Source organism: Oryx dammah, unplaced genomic scaffold (assembly GCF_014754425.2).
Source record: "Oryx dammah isolate SB20612 unplaced genomic scaffold, SCBI_Odam_1.1 HiC_scaffold_23, whole genome shotgun sequence".
Lineage (NCBI taxonomy): Eukaryota > Metazoa > Chordata > Mammalia > Artiodactyla > Bovidae > Oryx > Oryx dammah.
Genome location: NW_024070207.1, coordinates 70,015,476 through 70,038,164, shown reverse-complemented (window position 1 = coordinate 70,038,164; position 22,689 = coordinate 70,015,476). Strand labels below are relative to the sequence as shown.

The 22,689-nt window shown below is 38.1% G+C and overlaps 1 non-coding gene across 1 annotated transcript; it reads left to right on the top strand.

Moving 5' to 3' along the window:
- Positions 1 to 13,082: 13,082 nt before the first annotated feature.
- Positions 13,083 to 13,154, top strand: TRNAC-ACA. The gene has a single exon. It is a non-coding gene; the product is annotated as a tRNA-Cys (tRNA).
- The last annotated feature ends 9,535 nt before the right edge of the window (positions 13,155 to 22,689 follow it).

Sequence of the window (22,689 nt, the reverse complement as noted above, 5' to 3'; positions counted from 1 at the left end):
TGCATGAGGTGGCCAAAGTACTGGAGTTTCAGCTTTAGCATCAGTCCTTCCAAAGAAATCCCAGGGTTGATCTCCTTCAGAATGGACTGGTTGGATCTCCTTGCAGTCCAAGGGACTCTCAAGAGTCTTCTCCAACACCACAGTTCAAAAGCATCAATTCTTCGGTGCTCAGCCTTCTTCACAGTCCAACTCTCACATCCATACATGACCACTGGAAAAACCATAGCCTTGACTAGACGGACCTTAGTCGGCAAAGTAATGTCTCTGCTTTTGAATATACTGTCTAGGTTGGTCATAACTTTTCTTACAAGGAGTGAGCGTGTTTTAATTTCATGGCTGCAGTCACCATCTGCAGTGATTTTGGAGCCCCCCAAAATAAAGTCTGACACTTTCTACTGTTTCCTCATCTATTTGCCATGAAGTGATGGGACTGGATGCCATGATCTTCATTTTCTGAATGTTGAGCTTTAAGCCAATTTTTTCGCTCTTCTCTTTCACTTTCATCAAGAGGCTTTTTAGCTCCTCTTCACTTTCTGCCATAAGGGTGGTGTCATCTGCATATCTGAGGTTATTGATAGTTCTCCCAGCAATCTTGATTCCAGCTTGTGTTTCTTTCAGTCCAACGTTTCTCATGATGTATTCTGCCTAGAAGTTAAATAAGCAGGGTGACAATATACAGCCTTGACGTACTCCTTTTCCTATTTGGAATCAGTCTGTTGTTCCATGTCCAGTTCTAACTGTTGCTTCCTGACCTGCATACAGATTTCTCAAGAGGCAGGTCAGGTGGTCTGGTATTCCCATCTCTTTCGAATTTTCCACAGTTTATTGTGATCCACACAGTCAAAGGCTTTGGCATAGTCAATAAAGCAGAAATAGATGTTTTTCTGGAACTCTCTTGCTTTTTCCATGATCCAGCGGATGTTGGCAATTTGATCTCTGGTTCCTCTGCCTTTTCTAAAACCAGCTTGAACATCAGGGAGTTCACGGTTCACGTATTGCTGAAGCCTGGCTTGGAGAATTTTGAGCATTACTTTACTAGCTTGTGAGATGAATGCAATTGTGCGATAGTTTGAGCATTCTTTTGCATTGCCTTTCTTTGGAATTGGAATGAAAACTGACCTTTTCCAGTCCTGTGGTCACTGCTGAGTTTTCCAAATTTGCTGGCATATTGAGTGCAGCACTTTCACAGCATCATCTTTCAGAATTTGAAACAGCTCAACTGGAATTCCATCACCTCCACTAGCTTTGTTTGTAGTGATGCTTCCTAAGGCCCACTTGACTTCACATTCCAAGATGTCTGGCTCTAGATTAGTGATCACATCATCATGATTATCTGGGTCATGAAGATCTTTTTTGTACAGTTCTTCCATGTATTCTTGCCACCTCTTCTTAATATCTTCTGCTTCTGTTAGGTCCATACCATTACTACCTGTTACCCATCTTAAATTTGAGCTTTCAAACAAAATTTAGAATTTTTGTAAACTTGTATCCACCTGTGTAAACTTTATAGCTTCCTAATATTAGAAGACTTTTTGATGACATAAGATGAGATTTTAACGAATGTGATTTTTTAAATATTATGTAATGAAACATGCCAACATTTTGAAGATCTGTGTTACTCTTTGAACCAGTATTTTCCAGGTGACCTCTATGGTGGTTGTTCAGTCGCCCAGTCATTTCTGACTCTTTGCAACCCCATAGACTGCAGCATGCCAGGCCTCCCTGTCCCTCATCATCTCCTGAAGTTTGCCCAAGTTCATGTCCATTGCATCAGTGATGCCATCCAGCCAGCTCATCTTATGATGCCTTCTTCTCCTTCTGCCCTCAATCTTTCCCAACATCAGTGACTTTTCCAGTGAGTTAGCTATTCACATCAGATGACCAAAATACTGAAACTTCAGCTTCAGCATTAGTCCTTACAGTGAATATTCAGGGTTGATTTCCCTTAAGATTAACTGGTTTGATCTCCTTGCTGTCCAAAGGACTCTCAGGAGTCTTCTCCAGCACCACAGTTTGAAGGCATCAGTTCTTCAGCACTCTGCCTTCTTTATGGTCCAGCTCTCATAACCATATGTGACCACTGGGATGAGTGTAGCTTTGACTATACGGACCTTGTCAGCAGAGTAATGTCTGCTTTTCAACACACTGTTTAAGTTTGTCATAGCTTTCCTGCCAAGAAGCAAACGTCTTCTGATTTCATGACTGCAGTTCCATCTGCAGTTATTTTAGAGCCCACAAAGAGGAAATCTGTCACTACTTTCACCTTTCACCCTTTTTTTGCCATGAAGTAATGGGGCTTCATGCCATGATCTTAGTTTTTAAAATATTTTTAATTTATTTTTAAACTTTTAATATTTATTTATTTTTTTGATCAAGCTATGAAAGATAAGTGTATACTAAGTTGCTTCAGTCATGTCTGACTCTTTGTGACCCCATGGACTGTAGCCTGCCAGGCTTCTCTGTCTGTATGATTCTCCAGGCAAGAATACTGGAGTGGGTTGCCATGCTCTTCTTCATAATATTTAGTTTTAAGCCAGCTCTTTCACTCTCCTCCTTTACCCTCATCAAGAGGCTCTTTAGTTCCTCTTTGCTTTCTGCCATTAGAGTGATATTATCTGCATATCTGATATTGTTGATGTTTCTCCCACCTATCTTGATTCCAGCTTGTAACTCATCCAGCCCGGCATTTCTCATGATGTGCTCAGCATTTAAGTTAAACAGAGTGACAGCAGACAGTCCTGTCGTATTCCTTTCTCAATCTTGAACCAATCGCTTGTTCCATACAGGGTTCTAACTGTTGTTTTTTGACCCACATACAGGTTTCTCAGGAGACAGATACTATGGTCTGGTATTCCCATCTCTTTAACACCTTTCCACAGTTTATTATGATCCACACAGTCAAAGGCTTAGGCATAGTCAATGAAACAGAGATAGATGTTTTTCTGGAGTTCCTTAGTGTTCTCTATGATCCAGCGAATGTTGGCAATTTGCTTTCTGATTCATCTTCCTTTTCTAAACCCAGTTTGGACATCTGGAAGTTCTTGATTCATATAATGCTGAAGCCTAGCATGCAAGATTTTAAGCATCACCTTACTAGCATGGGAGATGCAATTGTCCAATGGTTAACACATTCTTTAGTACTACCCTTCTTGGGAATTGGGATGAAGATCGACTTTTTCCAATCCTGTGGCCACTGTTGCATCTTCCAGATTTGTTGACATATTAATGCAGCACCTTGATGGCATCATCATCTAGGGTTTTGAATAGTTCTGTTGGAATTCCATTGCATCCAGTAGCTTTATTAACAGCAGTGCTTCCTAAGGTCCAGAATGTCTGGCTCTGGGTTACTGACCACACCATCATAATAATCTGGTTCATTAAGATCTTTTTTGTACAGTTATGTGTATTTCTATCTCTTCTTGATCTCTTTAGCATCAATTAGGTCTTTATGTTTCTGTCCTTTATTGTGCCCATCTTTGGCCAAAATGTTCTCTTGATACCTCTAGTTTTCCTGTAGAGATATCTAGTCTTTCTCCTTCTGTTGTTTTCTTGTAGTTTTATACACTGTTCATTGAAGAAGGCCTTCTTGTCTCTCTCCGTGCTGTTCTTTGGAAATCTGTGTTTAGTTGAGTATACGTTTTCCTTTCTCCCTTGCTTTTCACTTCTCTTCTTTCTTTAGCTATTTGAAAGCCTCCTCAGATAACCACTTTGTCTTCTTCCTTTTCTTTTTCTTTGGGATAGTTTTGTTCACTGCCTCCTGTACAATATTATGGCCCTCTGTCCATAGTTACTCAGGCGTACTGTTAACAAATTCTAATCCCTTGCATCTATTTGTTACCTCCACTGCATATTCATAGGGCATTTAAGTGATACCTGGCTGGCCTAGTGGTTTTTCCCACTTTATTTAGTTTAATCCTGAATTTTGCTATGAGAAGCTGATGATCTGATCCACAGTCAGCTCCAGGTCTTGTGTTTGCTGACTGTATAACAGCTTCTCCATCTTCGGCTACAAAGAATGTAATCAGTTTAATTTCAGTTTTGGCCATTTGGTGATGTCCGTGTGTAAAGTTGTCTCCTCTGTTGTTGAAAAGGATATTTGCTATGACCAGTGCGTTCTCTTGGGAGAATTCAGTTAGTCTTTGCCCTGCTTCATTTTGTTCTCCAAGGCCAGGCTTGCCGGTTACTCCAGGTATCTCTTGACTTCCTGCTTTTGCATTCCAATCCCCAATAATGAATAGAACATCTTTTTTTGGTGATTGTTCTAAGAGGTCTTCTAGGTCTTCATAGAACTGATCAACTTCTTCAGCATTGGTGGTAGGGGCATAGACTTGAATTACTGTGATGTTGAATGGCTTGCCTTGGAAATGAACTGAGATCATTCTGTCATTTTTGAGGTTGCATTCTGGACTCTTGTTGATTATGAGGGATACTCCATTTCTTCTAAGGGATTCTTGCCCACAGTAGTAGATATAGTGGTCATCTGAATTAAATTCACCCATTCCGATCCATTTTAGTTCACTGATTCTTAAGTTGTTAGTGTTTATTCTTACCATCTCCTGCTTGACCACGTCCAGTTTACCTTGATTCATGGACCTAACATTCCAGATTCCTATGCAATATTCTTTACAGCATCGGATTTTACTTTCATCACTAGACACATCCACAGCTGATTGTCATTTCTGCTTTGACTCAGCCGCTTCATTCTTTCTGGGGCTATTAGTAGTTCTCCTCCACTCTTCCCCATTAGCATATTGGACATCTTTGGACCTGGGGGACTCATCTTTCGGTGTCATATCTTTTTGTCCTTTTATATAATTCATGAGGTTCTCATGGCAAGTATACTGGGGTTGTTTACCATTCCCTCCTCCAGTGCCTCACCTTTTATTAGAACTCTCCACTATGACCCGTCCATCTTGGGTGGCCCTACATGTCATGGTTCACAGCTTCATTGAGTTACGCAAACCCCCTTTGCCACGACAAGGCAGTGATCCATGAAGGGGCCTCTGTAGAATGTTCCAAAATCATGCATGGGTCAAATATCCATTGAAAAGGTAAGACAGGTTGATGTATTTTAATATTTGTTGTTGTTCAGTCACTAAGTTGTGTCCATGCAGTTTGCGTCCCAATGGACTGCAGCACGCCAGGCTTCCCAGTCCTTCACTATCTCCTGAGTTTGCTCAAATTCATGTGCATTGAGTCAGTGATGCTACCTAACCATTATATAACTGAATATGAACAGTTTGTTGATATGGTTTCAGATTCTTACATTTGAACTAATCTTTGAGAAACTACGTGTTGAATTTTGGTATAATATTGATGAAAACTATCCATGATTATCTGAAAGGATTTTAATGTATTTGTTTTCAACCATGTATTTGTTAGGAGTTTTTTCATATATTTCAACCCAAGTGAAACATTTTATAGTAGTTTGAATGCAGAAACAGGCATGAGGTTCCAGCTGTCTTTTAACTAGACATTAGTATATGTGTGCTGTGTGTGAAAGTATATGTGTGCTCTGCTGTGCTTAGTCACAGAGTCGTGTCTGACTCTTTGTGACCCCATGGACTATAGCCCACCAGGCTCCTCTGTCCATGGGGATTCCCCAGGGAAGAATTCTGGAGTGGGTTGCCATGCCCACCTCCAGGGGATCTTCCCAACTCAGGGATCAAATCCAGGTCTGCTGCATTGGATGCTGCTTCTTTACCATCTGAGCCATCAGGGAAGCCCAAGAATACTGGGCAGTGCCACACAGTATATGGGACCTTAGTTCTCTGGCTAGGGGTTGAACCTGTGCCCCCTGCAGTGGAAGCTCAGAGTCTAAACCACTGGACCACCAGGGAAGTCCCAGCCTATCCCTTCTTTAGGAGATCTTCTTGACTCAGGAATCAAACCAGCGTCTCCTGCATTGCAGGCAGATTCTTTACCAGCTGAGCTAAAAAACAACATCATTCATCCATAAGGTTGTTTGGTTTTGAAAATACAGCCATTTCCCAGAAAAATTTATGTTAGCATGTAAATAAAATACATGTAATATTTTTAAATGAAACATTAAATATTTTAGTTAATTAGCCAAATTATTGAATCAGCAAATTAACTATTTTCTAATTAATTAATTTATTTTTGACTGCCCTAGGTCTTTGTTGCTGTGCATGGGCTTTCTCAACCTGCAGCAAGCAAGGGCTGCTGTCTACTTGCCATTTGTGGATTTCTTATTTTGGTGGCTTCTCCTGTTGGGAAGCCAGGCTTTAGGACACAAGGGCTTCAGTAGTTGTGGCTTGGGAACTCTAGACTGTGGGCTTAGTAGTTGTGGTGCACGGGCTTAGTTGTCCCATGGCATGTAGAATCTTCCCAGACCAGGAATTGAAACTATACCTGTACTGGCAGATGAATTCCTAAGCATAAGACTACAAGGGAAGTCCTAACAAATAAAGTATTAATAAGTATTTCAAATATTTTTAGAGCCTTTTAGTTTACTTTCTAATGTAAATAAATCAACTAAAGCTTTTTGAGTGCTCAATAGGTTTAAGAGTGTAAACTCTTCTAACGGCTTGAAAACCACTGGCTTGAAGTTCATGTTAGAAGGGTAGCAGATGGAGCAAATGTGTGCCTGATCTGGCCTGGCTTTCTGATGGATGGAATCCAAAATGGTAAGTACAACATTTCAGCAGGAAACTCCTAGGTAGTTATGTTATTCAGGCAGACAGATATTAGCATCGTGGTCCTCTGGTGGTTGGTGCAGACTGGAGCAGTCAGTCACTTCAGTCGCTCAGTCGTGTCCGACTGTTTGCAACCCCATGGACTGCAGCACTCCAGGCTTCCCTGTCCATCATCAATTCCTCGAGCCTACTCAAACTCATGTCCATTGAGTTGGTAATGCCATCCAACCATCTCATCCTCTGTCGTTCACTTCTCCTCCCGCCTTCAATCTTTGCCAACATCAGGGTGTTTTCCAGTGAGTCAGTTCTTCACATCAGGTGGCCAGAGTGTTGGAGTTTCATCTTTAGCATCAGTCCTTGCAATGAAAATTCAGGACTGATTTCCTTTAGGATGGACTGGTTGGATCTCCTTGCAGTCCAAGGGACTCTCAAGAATTTTCTCCAATACTGCAGTTCAAAAACATCAGTTCTTTGGCACTCAGCTTTTATAGTCCAGCTCTCACATCCATACATGACTACTGGAAAAATCATTGCTTTGACTAGATAGACCTTTGTTGGCAAAGTAATGTCTCTGCTTTTTAATATGCTGTCTAGGTTGGGCATAGCTTTTCTTCCAAGAGCAAGCATCTTCTAATTTCATGGCTGCAGTCACCATCTGCAGTGATTTTGGAGACCCCCCCCCAAAATAAAGTCTCTCACTGTTTCCATTGTTCCCCCATCTATTTGCCCTGAAGTGATGGGACCAGATGCAATGATCTTAGTTTTCTGAATGTTGAGCTTTAAGCCAACTTTTTCACTCTCATTTTCACTTTCATCAAGAGGCTCTTTAGTTCTTCTTTGCTTTCTGCCATAAGTGTAGTGTCATCTGCATATCTGAGGGTATTGGTATTTCTCCCAGCAATCTTGATTCCAGCTTGTGCTTCATCCAGCTTGGCATTTCTCATGATGTACTCTGCATATAAGTTAAATAAGCAAGGTGACAGTGTACAGCCTTGACATACTCATTTCCCGATTTGGAACCAGTCTGTTGTTCCACGTCCAGTTCTAACTGTTGTTTCTTGACCTGCATATAGATTTCTCAGGAGGCAGATAAGGTGGTCTGGTATTCCCATCTCTTGAAGAACTTTCCACAGTTTATTGTGATCCACACAGTCAAAGGCTTTGGCATAGTCAATAAAGCAGAAATAGATGTTTTTCTGGAACTCTCTTGCTTTTTTGATGATCCAATGTATGTTGGCAGTTTGATCTCTGGTTCCTCTGCCTTTTCTAAATCCAGCTTGAACATCTGGAAGTTCATGGTTCACATTCTGTTGAAGCCTGACTTGGAGAATTTTGAGCATTACTTTGCTAGTGTGTGAGATGAATGCAATTGTGTGGTAGTTTGAACATTCTTTGACATTGTCTTTCTTTGGGATTGGAATGAAAACTGACCTTTTCCAGTCCTGTGGCCACTGCTAAGTTTTCCAAATTTGCTGGTATATTGAGTGCAACACTTTCACAGCGTCATCTTTTAGGGTTTGAAATAGCTCAATGGGAATTCCATCACCTCCACTAGCTTTGTTTGAAGTGATGCTTCGTAAGACCCACTTGACTTCGAATTCCAGGATGTCTGGTTCTAGGTGAGTGAGCACAGCATCGTGGTTATCTGGGTCATGAAGATCTTTTTTATATAGTTCTGGGTTTTCTTGCCACCTCTTCTTAATATCTTCTGCTTCTGTTAGGTCCATATCATTTCTGTTCTTTATTGGCCAGGACTTGAACTAAAGAACTGATGATACAGGACAAGACTCCTATCTTAATAGAAGTGAGGATTATTCATAAAGACTGATAGTGTAGGTTAGAGGGGAAAGCTCCAGTTTGGTGGAAGTATAGGTAGTTAGGGCCCACCTTTGTGATACTACATATCAAGTTTTTATAGTGAAATATTTTCAGTCTAACTCATTGGTTGGGGTGAAACTCAAAATTTACTTTTGTAGACAGTGCTCAGTCTATGAGGTTCCAGCTGATGAAGTTGCAACTTTATTCTGTATGGCTTCCTGCTGTTTATAGTAATGTTTGGTTTTGGGAAAGATGCTTTTTATTGATATTTAGAAGTATTCCCATCCCCATCTGGGGATACTTTAAAGAATTTTTGGTGGTGGTGGTTTAGTGGCTAAGTCGTGTCTAACTCTTGCAACCCCATGAACTCTAGTCTGCCTGGCACCTCTGTCTGTGGGATTCTCCAGGGAAAAATACTGGAGTGGGTAGGCATTCCCTTCTCAAGGGTATCTTCCTGACCCAGGAATTGAACCTGAGTATCTCCTGTGTCTCCTGCATTGCCAGCAGATTCTTTTACCACTGAGCTACTGGAGAAGCTACCTTTATGTGAAATGGAGTTTACAGGTTAACTAGATAGTAGTTTAATGTACCAGTGAACTAGTGGCACATAATCACCAACTGGATATACTTTGAAAAATTTAAATTTAGAAATAAAAGTTCCGTGTGCATATAATAGAGTTATATAGTTTTTTAAGTTTGTTTAAAAAAAGAAAAAAACACATCTTATTTCCCTTACCCCTTAATTTTCCATTCTCAGAGGTAACTAAATCACTTTGAACTTTGATCTTTTGATTACTTACATCAATATATCTAAATAATATACTAGTATAGCTTTATTTTAAAGTTTTAGCCATTATCTATTAATTGCCCATTCTAGATGATGATTTAACTCTCCTTCATGTACATATCCTTCTTACCTCCATCTTGAATTCAGGTATGTTATATACATGCTCACTGCTGTTCCTTTCTGTTATCTTTATTTTTTTTTCTTTTTTTTCAAATTTATTTTATCATGATTTTGATTTTCTCACTATGCAGTGTCTGGTAAATTTTTTATTTAAATTTTTCGAAGTATAATTTATATAATATAAAATCCACTTTCTTTATTTTACAGCTGTATGAGTTTTCACATTCCATAGTATAGACATCACTACAATCAAAATATGAAATTGCACCATAACCTAAAAAGTTTCTTTCATGCTCTTTTGAAGTCATCCTATTCCCTTATCCTTTAATAATTCAAGTACTCTTTGTTGAATATATGTATGGGTTTATTTCTAGATACCCTATTCTGTTCCCCTGATCCATGTGTCAATCATTTGGCTGATACTGCATAGTAAGTGTTGAAGTAAACATTGAAAATAGGTAGTGTCAGTGCTCCAGCTTTAATCTTTTTTTTTCCCCCTCAAAATTGTTTTGGCTATCCTAGTTTCTTGGTTTTTCTATAACTGCCGTGAAAATCCTCTGTGCTCTGCTAGTTCGTACTTCTCTCCCTTTTAGACCCCGGCAACCATCAGTCTTTGTACTATCTCAGTGGTTTTATCTTTTCCACAGTGTCAGATACTGGAATCATACAATATGTAGCCTCTTCATATTGGCTTCTTTCACTTAGTAATATGCATTTAAGGTTCTGCTTACTTTTTCATGGTTTGATAGCTCATTTCTTTTTAGCACTGAATAAGATTTCATTTTCTCAATATACCAGTTTAGTTATTCATTCAATTACAGAAAGGCATCTCAGTTGCTTCCAAGTTTTGGCAATTAATGAATTAAAGCTGCTTCAGACATCAGTGTGCAGGTTTTTGTGGGAACATAAATTTTCAACTCCCTTGAGTAAATATCAAGAAACTTCATTGCTGATCATATTGGAAGAATATCTTTAGTTTTATAGAAATCTATGTGAATGTTTTGTAAGGTGGCTGTACCATTTTGCATTTCTACTAGCAGTCAATGAAAAATTCCTGTTGCTGTGCAACCTTGCTAGCATTTGGTGTTATCAGTATTCTGGATTTTGATCATTCTTATAGGTGCATATTGGTTTCTCACTGTTACTTTAATTTGCATTTCTCTAATGACATATGATGTGGAGCATGTTTTTATATGTTGTTTGCCTTCTCTGTATCTTCGATGAGGTGTTTCTGTTCAAGCATTTTGCCCAGTTTTTAATTGGGTTATTTGTTTCCTTATTGTTTTCAACATATTTATACATTTTGGATGACAATATTTTATCAGATACGTCTTTTATAAATATTTCCTCCAGTCTATGCCTTCTCTTCTCTCTTTTCTTTTTTTTAATATAAATTTATTCATTTTAATTGGAGATTAATTACTTCACAATATTGTATTGGTTTTGCCATACATCAACATGAATCCACCACAGAAGTTTTTAATTTTAATGACGTCCAACTATGTTGTTGTTCAGTTGCTCAGTTGGTTCCAACTGTTTGCCACCCCATGGACTGCAGCACAACAGGTTTCCCTGTCCTTCACTGTTTCCTGGAGTTTGCTAAAATTCATATCCATTGAGTTGGAGATGGTTATCTCATCCTGTTCCCCTCTTCTCCTCCTCCCTTCAATCTTTCCCAGCATCAAGGTCTTTTCCAGTGAATTGGCTATTCACATCAGGTGTTCAAAGTATTGGAGCTTCAGCATCCTTCCAATGAATATTCAGGGTTGTTTTCCTGTAGGGTTAACTGGGTTTGATCTCCTTGCTGTCCAAGGGATTCTCAAGAGTCTTCTCCAGCGTCACAGTTTGAAAGCATCAATTCTTTGGTGCTCAACCTTCTTTATGGTCCAATTCTCACATCTACACATGACTACTGGAAAAACCATCAGCTCAGTTCAGTTCAGTCGCTCAGTCGTGTCCGACTCTTTGCGACCCCGTCAATTGCAGCACACCAGGCCTCCCTGTCCATCATCATCTTCTGGAGTTCACTCAAACTCACGTCCATTGAGTTGGTGATGCCATCCAGCCATCTCATCCTCGGTCGTCCCCTTCTCTTCCTGCCCTCAATCCCTCCCAGCATCATAGTCTTTTCCAATGAGTCAACTCTTCGCATGAGGTGGCCAAAGTACTGGAATGTCTGTTGGCAAATGTCTCTGACTTTTAATATGCCGTCTAAGTTTATCACAGCTTTTTTCCAAGGAGCAAGCGTCTTTTCATTTCATGGCTGCAGTCACCATCCACAGTGATTTTGAAGACCAAGAAAATAAAGTCTGACACTGTTTCCATTGTTTCCCCGTGTATTTGCCATGAAGTGATGGGACAGGAGACCTTGATCTTAGTATTTTGAATGTTGAGTTTTAAGCCAGCTTTTTCACTCTCTTCTTTCACATTCTTTAAGAGGCTCTTCAGTTCCTCTTCACTTTCTGCCATTAGGGTGGTGTCATTTGCATATCTGAGGTTATTGATAGCCAGCAATCTTGATTCCAGCTTATGCTTCATCCAGTCTGGCATTTCACATGATGTACTCTGCATGTAAGTTAAATAAGCAAGGTGACAATATACAGACTTGATGTACTCCTTTCCCAATTTGGAATGAGTCCGTTGTTCCATGTCTGATTCTAACTATTGCTTCTTGACTTGCATACAGATTTCCTAGGAGGTGGATACGGTTGTCTGGTATTCCCATCTCTTTAAGAATTTTCCACAGTTTGTTGTGATCCACACAGTCAAAGACTTTAGTATAGTCAATGAAGCAGAAGTATATGTTTTTCTGGAATTCTCTTGCTTTCTCTATGATCCAGTGGACGTTAGTAATTTGATCTTTGGTTCCTCTGCCTTTTCTAAATCCAGCTTGAACATCTGGAAGTTCTCAGTTCATGTGCTGTTGAACCCTAGCTTGATGGATTTTGAGCATTACCTTGCTAGTACGTGAAATGAGCACAATCATGCTATAGTTTGAACATTTTTTAAAAATGTTGTGCAGTAGTTTGAAAGTCATTAAGACCTTTTTTGTACAGTTCTTCTCAGGACTTTCCTGGTGGCTCAGATGGTCAAGCGTCTGTCTACAATGCGGGAGACCCAGGTTTGATCCCTGGTTCGGGAAGATCCCCTGGAGAAGGAAATGGCAATCCACTCCAGTACTATTGCCTGGAAAATCTCATGGACAGAGGAGCTTGGTAGGCTACAGTCCATGGGGTTGCAAAGAGTCAGACATGACTGAGCGACTTCACTTTCACTTTCTGTGTATTCTTGCCACTTCTTAATAATTTCTGCTTCTGTTAGGTCCACACTGTTGCATGAGATGTTCTCTTGGTACGTGTAAATTTTCTTGAAGAGATCTCTAGTCTTTCCCCTTCTATTGCATTGTTCCCTTAAGAAGGCTTTCTTATCTCTCCTTGTTATAAGGGATTAGCTCTGATAGAGTGCCTGAAGAACTATGGACAGAGGTTCATACAGGAGGAGATACTGAAGCCATTCCTGAGTCCAACTTATCTATTATTTTTTCATGAATCTTGCCTGTGATATTGTATCTAGAAAGTCATCACCATATCCAGGATCATCTAGACTCTCTCCTGTTTCCTTAGAAGAATTTCATAGCCTTACCTGTATTTCATATTTATGTCTATGATCTATTTGGTGAATTTTTGTAAAGAGTGGTGGCTTCCCTGGTGGCTCAGATGGTAAAGCATCTGCCTACAATGCAGGAGACCCAGGTTCAATCCCTGGGTTGGAAAGATCTCCTGAAGAAGGAAATGGCAACCCACTCCAATATTCTTGCCTGGAAAATCTCATGGATGGAGGAGCCTGGTAGGCTACAGTCCATGGGGTCGCAAAGAGTCGGACAAGACTAAGTGACTTCACTTTCACTTGTAAAGAGTGTAAAGTCTGTGTCTAGATTCATTTTATTGCATGTGGATTTCCAATTGTCCATCCCATTTATTGATAAGACTTTTTTTCTCTTCTGTTGTCTTTACTTCTTTGTCAGAGATCAGTTGACTGAATCATGTGGGTCTAGTTTTGGGCTTACACCCTGTATTCTGTTCTACTGACCTGTTTGTCTATTCTTTGATCAGTAGTGCAGTGTCTCGATTACTATAGCTTTACAGTAAGTCTTTAGTTAGAGTGTCTTGTTCTTCAGTATTGTGCTGCCTATTTTGGATCTTTTGCCTCTCTATATAAAATTTAAAATCAGTATTTGATATCCACATAATAATTTGCTGAAATTTTGATTTGGATTGGATTGAGTCTGTTTGTTGCTGGTAAATTTGAGGTTCTTTCTTCCTCTAGTAAGAATTCAGAGAAGAAGCAGAGATTTTGAGAAAGTATAGTAGAAGTTGATTTAAGCATGAATAAGCGCTCAGAGTGGGCTGGCAGGTCTTGGCCTCTTTGGCAAGTGGGTTATGAGGGGCAAAGAAATGAAGGGGCGGAATTTTCATTCCAGCTCCATTTTCCCGAGGGCAGGAGGGATTTTTTCCCTCATTTAGCTTATTTCCAAAGTATTATGGTGTTGGTGCAAGATGAGTACTTACCTATAAGGCTAATGGTATCGTTATGAAAATAGGAGAACAATCAGAAAAAGTTTGCATTTGGACTCAGGAGATTCCTGCCTTTCCCCACCTTTTTTGTCTACTACTGGGACCCTAATCATCCAATTTCCGGTCATTCTGAAGGTTCCTGCTTTTCTTTGTCTGTCTGTGGACCCCTGCGGTTTACAAGATGCATGATTTCCTGCCACCTGGCCCCTGCCCCCATTTCTCTGCTCATACCTAGCTACCTGCCTGCTGTAACATTCATTGAGTTTGGAAGAACTGACATGTTGACGATATTTACTCTCCCTCTCCATACACATGAAATGTAACTCTGCTTATTTAGTTATTTGATTTCTATTATCAGAATTTTGTAGTTTTCCTCATATAGATCTTATACATATTTAGATTTATATCCTTATTTTGAGGGGTGCAAATGTAAACGTTATTGTGTTTTTAACTTCAAATTCCACTTCTTTATTGCTGGTATATAAGAAAGCAATTGACTTTTATATATTAACCTTGTATCCTGCAACCTTGGTGTAATTACTTACTAGTTCCAAGTTTTTAAAATTTATTTATTTTTGGGGGGTTAATTCTTTAGGATTTTCTACATGGCTGGGCATGTCCTCTCCAAACAAAATTATATTTCTTCCTTCCCAGTCTGTATTCCTTTTACTTCCTTTTAAAAAATTTTTTTTTGTTGTTGTTACATTAACTAGAACTACCAGTGCTGTGCTGAAAAGGAATGGTGAGAGGGGCCTTCCTTGACTTCTTGTTGATTGTTGTGGAAATTCTTCTAGTTTCACACCATTAACTGTTTTTGTATTATTATTATTATTATTTTGTAGATGCTCTTCATCAAGTTGAGGAAGTCCTATATTCCTAGTTTGCTCAGAGTTTTTATCATGAACGGATATTGGGTTTTGTTGGATGCTTTTTTTCTATTGATATGATCATGTGATTTTTCTTTAGTTGTTGATGCAGTGGCTTACATTCATTGATTTTTCTAACATTGAATTAGTCTTGCATACTTGGAATAAACCCCACTTTGTCATGGTGCATATGAAAAAAGTGAAAGTGTTAGTCACTCAGTAATGGCCAATTCTTTGCAACCTCATGGACTGTAGTCTGCCAGGCTCCTCTGTCCATCAAATTCTACTCCAGGCAAGAACACTGGAGTAGCCATTCCCTTCTCCAGGGGATCTTCCCAACCAGGGAATCGAATTTGGGTCTCCTGCGTTACAAGCAGATTCTTTAGCATCTGAGCCACCAGGGAAGCCCCTTATGGTGTATAATTCTTGTCTTATTTTGTTGGATGCAGAATGCTAATTTGTTGAGGATATTTGTATCTACATTAATGAGAGATATTGATGTATGGTTTTCTTGTAATGTCTTTGTTTTTGGTATTAGGATAATGTTGGCCTCCATAGAATGAGGAAATACTGCCTCTGCTTCTATCTTCTGGAAGAAATTGTAGAGAATTGGTATAATATCTTAAATGTTTGATTAAGTTCACCAGTGAACTCATCTGAACTTGGTGCTTTCTGTTTTGGAAGGCTATTAATTATTGATTCCATTTCTTTAATAGATATAGGCCTAATGAAATTGTCTGTTTTTTCTTGTATAAGTTTTGGCAGATTGTTTCTTTTAAGAAATTAGTCTGTTTCATCTAGATTATCAAGTTTGTAGTTATAATTACTTATACTGCTGCAGGAAGGGGACCCCTTCCAGGGCCTGAAACTGGGCTCTTGTCTAACACTGGGAAATGAATTGTTCGAGGAGACACATGTGCTGACAAAGCAAGAAATTTTATTGGGAAAGGGTGCCTGGGTGGAGAGCAGGAGGGTAAGGGAACCCAGGAGAACTGTTTTGTCCCATGGCTTGCAGTCTTGGGTTTTATGGTGGTAGGATTAGTTTCTGGGTTGTCTTTAGCCAATGATTCTGACTCAGAGTCCTTCCTGGTGGTGTATGCCTTGTTCAGCCAAGATGGATGCCAGAGAGGAGGATTCTGGGAGGTGGTTGGACATGTGGTGTCTCTTTTTGACCTTTCCCAAACTCTGCCAGTTGGTGGAGGCTTATTAGTTCTGTGTTCCTTACCAGAACCTCCTGTCATAAAACAAGTCATGCAGATGGTTACTATGGTGCCTGGCCAGAGCAGGCGGTTTCAGTCAGTGTGCTTCCCCCTAAGAATGCTTTTCTTTTATCCTCTTAATGTCCATGGAATCTATCGTGATGCCCAGCCCCCCATTCATTTCTGATACTAGTAATTAGTGTCTTCTCTTTTTTTAATTCATAGTTATCTTTGCTGGAGGCATATTGATTTTTTTTTGCTATTTTGAAAATATCAGCTTTAGGTTTTACTGATTTTGTCTGTTTGTTATTTTTAATTTGATTTCTGCTGTGTTCTTCTTTTTTAAGGTTAATTTGGATTTAATTTGTTCTTCTTTTCTAGTTTTCTAAAGTGGAAGCTTAAATTTTTGGTTTTAGATTTTTGTTTCTAATATATGCATTCAATATATAAACTTCCCTTTAAGCACTGCGTACATTGTATCCTGCAACTTTTTAACAAATTGTATTTTTATTTTCATTTAGCTCAAAATTTAAATTCTCTTGAGATTTCTTCCTTGATCCATGTGCTACTTAGAAGTGTGTTAGTGTTATTTAAAATGCATGCATTTGGGAATTTCTCAGTTTTCTTTTAGTTATCAATCTAGTTTAATTTTACTATAGTCTGAGAGCATATATACAGACCTTAGAAGGGCTATTCTTACCTATCTCTTTTCCTGGTTCTCTCTGGTAAACTTATAACTGATGTTCTTTCAGTGTGTTGCTCTCATGCAGTTACCAGTCTCCTTAATTGCTTACCACCAAAATTTCTATTCTTTTTAAGAGTACTTTTTGGATTCAGCTTTCCCCCAGCTTGTTCCAAATTCACTTGGTTCCCTTGGCGATACCTCTGTGCTCTTTATTATAGCCTATTCCTACTCCTTGGCAAAACCTCTACACTGCTGATTTGGAGCTGAGGATAGAAGAAGTGGCTTGCTTTTCTGAGTGACACACCTACTTAGTGAGCAGGGGCGCTTACCTAGGGTAGTAGCCTCTGGTTTTCCTAAACGATTGTCACCCTTTAGGTAAATTTTCCCTTTGTGCTGTGTCTTTGAGGTCTCTTTCCATTTTATTGTTCTACTGTCATCTGCAAAAATACCTTTAAAAAAAATCTACAAAAAGATTGCTGAGATTTTGAATGGGATGACATTGAATCTATAGATGAGATTGGGTAGATTTGATACCTTACTAAATCTTCTGATTCATAGACATGGTATTTCTCCCTATTTATCTAAATCTTCTTTGATTACTTCATTAATATTTTGTTGTTTTTAGCATACAGATGCTGTACACATTTATATTAAGAACACAGTTTTTGGATGGTATTATAAATTGTGTTATTTTTATTTTTTTCTTTATTTTAAACTTCTAATATTTGTAGCTCTATATAGGAATATAATTGACTTTTGTTTATTGACCTGATATTCTTCAACCTTGCTAAATTCACTTTTTAGTTCTAAGGAATGGGTGATTATGGACACATTTTTTCTGCAGATAAAGAAATAAAGGCCTTTAAAATTTCTTCTGTTTCAACATGTGTGTCTTATAGTTGTTTTTCTTGCTTTATTGATCTGATAGACCTTCCAATACAATGTTGAGCAGGGTAGAGAGGAAGGGCATACTTTCCTTCTTTCCTGTGTCTGTTAGCTGTAGGTCTTATATAGATGCCCTTTATTTGGTTAACCACTTCCCATTCTGTTTATAGTTTTGTGGGTGTTTTACCATGAAAGTATGAATTTTTCAAGTTTCTTTTTCTAAATGTATAGAGATAGCTACATGGTCTTTCTTATTTATTTATTTATTTTAAAGTATTTGTTTCTTTACACTAGGTCTTACTTGCAGCATGCAGGATCTTTAGTTGCAGTGTGTGATCTTTAGTTGCAGCATGTGGGATCTAGTTCCCTGACCAGGGATGGAACCTAGGCCCTCTGCATTGTAAGCATGGATTCCTAGCCATTGGAACACTACAGAAGTCCCCATGTTCTTTATTTAAATTGTTGATATGGAATTTCATTGATTTTTGAATGTTGAATGAACTTTACATTCCTTAGATGAAACCTACTTGATTGTGATATTTTTAAATATTACTGGATTTGATCTGCTAGCATTTTGTGACAGTTTTTATATCTGTATGTTCATTAGAGATATTGATTTGTAACTTTCTGATAATGTTTCTCTCCGGATTTGTGAACAGGGTAGTAGTATTGGCTTCATATTTGGATCCTGCTCACAACTTTTCTTTTTAATGGAATTGATTGTGTGGAATTGGTGTTATTTCTTCCTTGATAGGTAGAATTCACCAATGAAACTATCTAGGCTTGGATTTTTCACCTTTAGTAGGTTATTAACTTCCCAGTCCAATTTATTTACAAGATATAGGGCTATTCAGATTTTCCTGAGCAAGTTTTGGTAGTCTCCATCTTTCAACTAATTATTCCATTTCATGTAATTTATCAAATTCATAAGAATGAATTGTTTGTAGTATTACTTTATTTTCCTTATAAAGTCTTTGGCATTATTTATAATACTGCTAATTTATAGTTTCTTTCTCTTCTGTGATTTCTTTCTTGTTGTTTATTTTGGTCAGCCAACCCTGGGCACAGTTGAAAATCTGTGTATAACTTATAGACGAGTTGTCTATATCTGCGAATCTGTGAATTCAACCAGTTGTGGATCATGTAGTAGTATTGTATTTACTATTGAAAAACAACTCTGTTGCTTTCTAAAGGTTTATTTGTTGTTTATTTTTGGCTGCATTGGGTCTTTGTTACTTCGTGTGGACTTTGTCTAGTTGCGATGGGCAGAGTCTACTCTAGTTGTGATGTGTGGGCTTCTCATTGCTATGGCTTTTTTTGTTGTGGAGCTCGGGCTCTAGGGTGCATAGACTTTAGTAAAATTGTGGCACATGAGCTCAGTAGTTGTGGCGAGGCATGGAATTAGTTGCCTCAGCATGTGGAATCTTCCTGAACCAGGGATCTAACCTGTGTCCCCTGAATTGACTGGTGGAGTCAGCTTTCCCAATAGTTCAGTTGGTAAAGAATCTGCGGGCAATGCAGGACACCCCAGTTCGATTCCTGGGTGGGGAAGATCCACTGGAGAAGGGATAGGCTACCTACTCCAGTATTCTTGGGCTTCCCTTGTGGCTCAGCTGGTAAAGAATCCACCCGCAATGCAGGAGACCTGGATTTGATCCCTGGGTTGGGAAGATTCCCCTGGAGAAGGGAAGGGCTACCCACTCCAGTGTTCTGGCCTGGAGAATTCCATGGTGTCGCAGAGTTGGACACGACTCTTTGAGCGACTTTCACTTTCACTTCTTAACCACTGGAACACTAGGGAAGTCTGAAAAAAACTTTGTATAAGTGGAGCCATGCAGTTGAAACCTGTGTTATTCAAGGTTTTTAATGAACCAACTTTCGGTTTTATTGATTTGTTTTTTGTTTTGGTGTTTTCGTTTTTATATCTGTTCTAGATTTTACTATTTTCTTCCTTTTGCTGCTTTATTTGCTCTTCTTTCTCTAGTTTCTTTAGTACAAACTTTGGTTTTTGATTTTAGGTCTTTATTATTTTCCAGTATAGGTATTTAGTGCTGTGAAGTGAAATGAAGTGAAGTGAAAATCACTCAGTCGTGTCCGGCTCTTTGCAACCCCATGGACTATACAGTTCATGGAATTCTTGAGGCCAGAATACTGGAATGGGTAGCCTTTCCCTTCTCCAGGGGATCTTCCCAACCCAGGAATTGAACTGGGGTTTCCTGCATTACAGATGGATATTTTACTAACTGAACTATCAGGGAAGCCCCTTTCTATTAGCACTGCTTTAGCCGCATCCCACAGATTTTTATGTATTATATTTTCATTGTCTTTTAGTTCAGTGTCTTCAGTTTTAATTTTCCTAGAGATTTTCTCTTTAATCTCTGTTATTTAGACATTTGTTGTTTAATTTCCATTTATTTGGGAATTTTCCAGATGTGTCTCTGTTGTTGATTTCTAGATTGATTTTATGTTCTAGAATGTCCTTTATATTACTATTTTTTAATTCAGTGAGATTTGTTTTATAGATCAGAACATGATCTGGCTTTATCAGTATTAAACATATGTATTTTAGAAGAATATGTATTTTGTTGTGTTGTTTGGTGTGTTCTATAATTATGTCGTTGGTTGATAGTTTTGTTCAGGCCTTCCATATTTTTTCTGGTTTTCTGACTGTATTAACTTTTGAGAGAGCAATTTTGGCTGCATTAGGGCTTAATTGTGGCACAGGGGATCTTCGAGAGAAAGCAGTGTTGAAATGTCAAAATACTTTTGAATATTTTTTTTCCTTTCACATCTATCATTTATTGTCTTCTGTATTTTTAAAATCGTTAGGTGCATATGCATATGGAGTTATTATATCTTTGAGAGATGTCATTCCTTTATCTTTCCATATCCACCAGTAAGTTGGTGGTTGGGTTTTTGTGTGTGTGCTCAATTGCTCAGTCATGTCCAACTCTTTGCGACCCTGTGAACTGTCACCTGTGAGGCTTCTCTGTCCATGGGGATTCTCCAAGCAAGAGTACTGGAGTGGGTTGCCATGCCCTCCTCCAGAGGATCTTCCTAATCCAGGGATCAAACCCAGGTCTCCCAGACTGCAGGCAGATTCTTTACCATCTGAGCCACCTTTTAAGTCAAATAATTAGAGTAAATAGATACATGGCATGGCTATCCATATGACAATGTCCATCTTTCTTTCAGTGTTATACCATTCCAATTTTTAAAATTGACTTTTTTTTTAGATAAAACTTACATACCATTTAATTTGATCATTTAAAGTATACAATTAAATATTTTTATTAAATTTAATGAGTTCTGCAAACATTACCCTAATTCCTTTTTATAACATTTTCACCATCCCAGTAGCATTCCTCATATTAGTTTAAATTTAATTTCTGTTCCTACCTCTAACTACTGGCAAACACTAATCTACTTTTGCTTCTGTAGATTTGCCTTTTGTGGACCTTTTATACAATTGGAATAATATAATATATAGTCTTTGTATTTGATTTCTTTCACATAGATTATTTAAAAATTCATCTGTATTTTTATATGTATCAACATTTCACTTGTTTGTAAATACAGTTCAGTTGTATGCGTATACCAGTTTTTGCTTCTGCATTAAACGCTTGTGAGTTTAGATTGTTTCTATTTTATTGGCTATTATAGATTATGCTTCTGTGAGCATTCACATGGAAATCTTTGTGTGGATATTTTCACTTCTCTTATGAATTTTAGGATCATATTGGGTAATTTAACTTTTTAAGGAATTTCCAAATTCTTTTTCAAATTAACCTTAATATTACATTCCCACCAGCAGTGTGGTATGGTTAATGATTTTTACATTTTTCTCTACATATGTTACTGCATTCTGTTGTAGTAAAATTACATCTCATTGTACTTTCAATTTGCATTTTCTTAACGACTAATTACGGAATATTTCCTTTTTTTTTTTTTTGCTCCACCCTGCTGCTTGCAAAATCTTAGTTCCCTGACCAGGGATTGAATCTATGCTCTTGGCAGTGAAAGTGAGGAGTCCTAACCACTGGACTACCAGGGAATTCCCTCCATGTTTTTATTAGCCTTTTATATATCTTTTTTTGATGGAATGTCTGTTTAAATATTTTGTCAAGTTTTTAAGTAGATTGTTTCCCTTCTCACTATTGAGTTATTATAACTTTGGTATAATTTGGATATTAGACTCTTAGCAGATAAGTGATTTGCAAGTAAAGTTGACCCTTGAACAGTGCAAGGGTTAGGGGCAGCAATCCTCCAGGCAGTTCAAAATCCACATATTAACTTTTAATTCCTCAAGAACTTAACCAAAAGCCTTACCTATATCATAAACAGTTAACACATATTTTATGTGATATATGTGTTACATACTTATTTTTACAATAAAGTAAGCTAAAAGAAAGAAAATGTTATTAAGAAAATCATAAGGAAAATACATTTATGGTACTCTATTGTATTTATTGAGACCATAAGCGTATGTCATCTGTTTACAAAATTTCTATCAGTATCTCCATCAGTATTGTACTGACGTGCCAAGTCGCTTCAGTCATATCTGACTTTGCAGCCCTATGGACTGTAGCCTGCCAGGCTTTTCTGTCCATGGGGATTCTCCAGGTAAGAATCCTGGAGTGGGTTGCCATGCCCTCTTCCATATTACTGACAATAGACACCAAAAATGAAAACATAATGTAAAAACAAAAGTTAATATATATTTACAAGTATAATGATTCATGCATTGACAGTGAAGAAGCAGCGGTATGATTGCTTTATGGTAGCCTAGTGTAATCGATATGATAACCTATATTATAGTGAATGAAGTGTTATTAAAACTTTATGGAGTATAGTATTAGAGTCATATTCATATTACAGTCATATTCATAATACAATATTGGAAACATTGTTGCATTTAAATACACCTCTGATGGCAAAAAGAGATGCACATTTTCTCTAATTATTAATATAAGAGAGACAAGTATACTGATTAGTGATGTAGTTCTTTAAAGCAAAGTATGAAACAGTAATCAAACTAACCCTCAAATGTAGAACTAATAAGCAAGAATAAGAAGGATGTAGGATACATTTTAAATATA